This window comes from Pezoporus flaviventris, unplaced genomic scaffold (genome assembly GCF_033815535.1).
Source record: "Pezoporus flaviventris isolate CSIRO_AGI_PZ_B2104156 unplaced genomic scaffold, CSIRO_AGI_Pfla_v1 ptg000075l, whole genome shotgun sequence".
NCBI classification, from domain to species: domain Eukaryota; kingdom Metazoa; phylum Chordata; class Aves; order Psittaciformes; family Psittacidae; genus Pezoporus; species Pezoporus flaviventris.
Window position 1 is genome coordinate 298,550 of NW_026892623.1, and position 4,179 is coordinate 302,728.

Below are 4,179 nucleotides of genomic sequence, written 5' to 3' on the forward strand. Positions count from 1 at the left end.
CTGTTTTAGGGCTGTTTTGGGGTTCTGACCATGTGTCCCATAGCAGAAGCAGGACAACGTGGTTTTGAGCTGAGTTTTGGAGTGTTTTGGGTTGGTTTTGGCCTGTTTTGGGTCTTTTTGGGGCTCTGACACTGTATCCTATAGGATAAGCAGGGCAGGGTGGTTTTGGGGTGTTTTGGGGCTGTTTTGGTGTTTTTTGACTGTTTTTGGCATGTTTTGGGGCTGTTTGGAGGCTCTGATCCTGTATCCCATAGGAGAAGCAGGACAAGATATTTTTTGGGTCTCTTTTGGGCCTGTTTTGGGGGGTTTTGAGTGATTTTGGCCTGTTTTGGAGCTGGTTTTGGGCTCTGTCCCTGTATCCCACAGCAGAAGCAGGTCAAGGTGATTTTGGGGTCGTTTTCGGATTTTTTTTGGGTTGGTTCTGGGCTTTTTTGGGTCTGTTTTGGGGCTCTGACCCTGTATCCCACAGGAGAACCAGGACAAGGTGTTTTTTGAGTGCTTTTGCCGTGGTTTGGGGTGTTATGTGTGTGGTTTTGTGTGTTTTGGGGTGGTTTTGTCCTGTTTTGGGGTTGTGACCCTTTATCTCTTAGGTGAAGCAGGGCAAGGTGGTTTTTGGGTGGTTTGGGCTGTTTTTGTCCTGTTTTGTGGCTCTGACCCTGTATCTCATAGGACAAGCAGAACAAGGTGGTTTTTGGATGGTTTTTTTGGTGGTGTGAGGGTATTTTGGTGTGGTTTTGTCCTGTTTTGGGGCTGTTTTGGGGCTCTGACCCTGTAGCACATAGGAGAAGCAGGACAAGGTGGTTTTGGGATGGTTTTGGGGTGTTTTGGGGCTGTTTTGGGGTGGTTTTTTCCTGTTTTTTTTTAATGGTTTGGGGCTTTAACCCCGTATCCCATAGGAGAAGCAAAATAAAGTGGTTATGGGGTGGTTTTGGGGCGATTTTGGGGCTGTTTTGGGTCTGTTTTGGGACTCTGAGCCTGTATCCTACAGAAGAAGCAGGACAAGGTGGTTCTCCAGGTGGAAGTGGCCAAGCTGCACCACAACAACCAGCGCCTGCAGCAGGAATTGCACTCGGCCTCGTGCCATCTCTGCCGCTTCGCCTGTTTCTTCTCCGGTACGGTGGACAAGGAAGAGCTGTGACGCCCCACCCCCCCCCCCCCGGACAATGGCATTCCATAGGGAACACTGTCAATCCATAGAGAATGCTGCCATTCCGTAAGGAATCCTGGGATTCCATAGGGAGATGCAGTTCCATAAGGGACACTGAGGATCTCACATCTTCTTCAGCACCATGGACAAGGAGGAGCTGTGACCCTCCCCCAGAACAATGGCATTCCATAGTGAGACAAAGGGGGGGGGGGGGGGAACGGACAAAATCACAAAATGGAATATAGAAATCTTTATAATTAGCTTTAAGTAATGTTAAGTTTGATGTCTTTGTAACAGTAGCAATGGAAAATTACTGAGGTGCGTGACACAGGGAGAAAAAGATTCCATAGAGCAGCTAGAGAACATAGAGAACATACTGAGAATTCTCACAAGATAAATTGCTATAGTTGACATAGTTTTAAGGAAAAAACAGTCTAGAAGAACAGGACACAGGTTTAAGGAGTATCTGGGAACCGCAGGTGTCCAGGATGGGCTACAGTTAAACTAACTGATAAGTAGGAGGATAGGAGGATTGTTATGTCTCTGGTGCTAACGAACCAATTAAACTGGTATGAGCATCTACTGTGCGTGCTTCAAAGGCTGCCAGAAGTGATGAAGATCGTTGGAGGAAGTAAACTACCCTCAGAGACCACCCCCACAATTCTGTACGCATGCAGGGAACTCTCTGGAAAAGGATGTAATCCATCCGTAGCCTCATGAATATGTATGTATGCCCAGTGGCTATAAAAGGACGGTTTGTGTGGCAATCGGGGTGATACACGCTACCCGTAGCTATCCCCCATGTCTCCCGGTGCCGCAGTAAAGAATACCTGCTTGTCAGCTTGAAAACTTTGGTGGTGAGTTTGTTCCTGGAGTTTTCTCCGTATCAGCAGGGAGGTTGTAACTAGATGATCTTGAAGTCCTTTCTTGCCCTAACTATTCTATGACTATTTGCCCACCATTTGCTCTAGACACCTTAGTGATAGTAAGTACTACCTTAAAAAATGAGTTTGCATTCCCACCAGCTTCTCCCTTTGTTCTGACAGCAGCAGCCACTGCGTCTGTCAGCCTCTAGCATCCTCAGCAGTTGGAGCTGCTAATTTTTCAGTCACTACAGTAAGTCATCAGTGATTATTTTCAGACAACACTCAAATATGCATATTAGGTAATTAAATTTGCAGTAAGTGTTACTCCTCTATGCTAATATTAAACATGCAACTCTTTCCCTGTCCTTCTGTATTAAGCCTTTTCTAAAGTATATGTGAATAACTAATTTTTTCCAGCTGTTCTAGATCAACACTTTCTACATCACAGCTCAGTAAGTAAAAAGCACTTGCCTTATTTATACTCTATACAAAAGAAATGTACCAGCATCTTCAGAAGTCAATTATATTCGGGTGTAGTAGTCCAGTTTCTAAAATCACTTTTCTCCTTTAGTGAGGGGATTTAAGGCACGGAGTCCGATTGCTGGTCGAAGACCTTTTTACTTTAGATTACATGGTTTATGTATGTTTTTGATCATATCCACGCACTTAAAGCTACAATACACTTGGTTAGTTGCTGCTGTCCACGAGCATAATCTAAAATTATAATTGATTAGTCTGCTTTTTTGACACTATCCTTTCAACCTTCTCCTCACTTCTCAGTTCCTTCTTCTACTTCTCATTTTCATCCCCTTTTATTCTGCTTCTTTTGTTCCACTTTTCTTGCTTGATGTTAGTTCCCCACAGAGCTGAAATTGCAGAGTCTGGCTCAAAGTTAATTCCCCAAAGAATTAAGGTCGCTCAGCATCCTCTGACCACGTTCAAATGCCTCTTCTCCTACATCTCCCCTTTTTGTTTTTCTAAAAACATCACTTGGTTTACCATGTTTTCTGACGTTCGCTGTAGGCAACTCAATAAACATGGAACAATCAGTAAGATACAAATAACAATGAATAGCATTATAAGACCTCCTTTGATCAATGAAACAAACCATGTCCCAAGTCCTAGAGAGTTAAGACAATTTCCTAATCCAAAAAATCCATCATTTACCTGTAACTTTGTTACTCCTTTTTTCAGTTCCTGAATAGTTTTATGAATAGATTCCGAAAAGTCTGACAAATTCCTGCAGCACATACCCTCAAAATCTTTACAGCCATGGCCTTGTGCTAATAATAAGAAGTCTATGGCAGCCCTGTTTTGCAAAGAGGCAACTTAGCAAACGTTTCAGGTCTGGTTACAATGTTTTTTGATGGTTGATGTGACAAAAATTGGCACTCGAGAATTTTCAATTTCTCCTTATCAGATTCAACCAATTGCATGATTAATCCTACTGGCTGGAAATCATTACTGACAACCAAAAACTCAATAGGAACTCCATTCATCACACAATGTGCCTGTCTCTCACTTAATGCAGCTTCTACCATTGCTATTGCTCGTTTTGCTGCTGGTGTTAATTGTCTGGGTGCATTGAAGTCTGTGTCACCCTTCAACAATTCAACAATGGTTCTAAAGTTTTGCTGTCAATTCCCAATAATGTTTGAATCCAACTGATATTCCCTAACAAGACTTGCACATCATTAAGTGTACGGATGTTGACCTTGATGGCTAATTTCCTGAGGTTCAATGGTATGATCTAAGATTTTCCAACCCAAATATTTCCATGGTGTGGTATCCTGAACCTTTTCAGGGGCAATTTGCAATTTATGTTGTTGCAACACTGAACACAATTCTTGTCTAACAGCTTCTAGGTTACTTTCCCAGCCACCAGTATATCATCCATATAACGATATACAAATAATTGGGGGTGTCTTTCCCGAAATGGACGCAGCTACATCAACATAACCTTGACATATCGTTGGTGAATTTTTCATGCCTAGTGGCAATACCACCCATTGATATCTCTGCATGTGTCCTTGTTTGTTTGTTACAACGTGCTTCCAACTCTTCAAATACCAAAGACGACCGAGAGAATTTCCTCAGACGCATTGACACGAACTGGAGACACGTGGCTGACTTTAAAATTCATCACTGATTGTGAATTATCTAAGT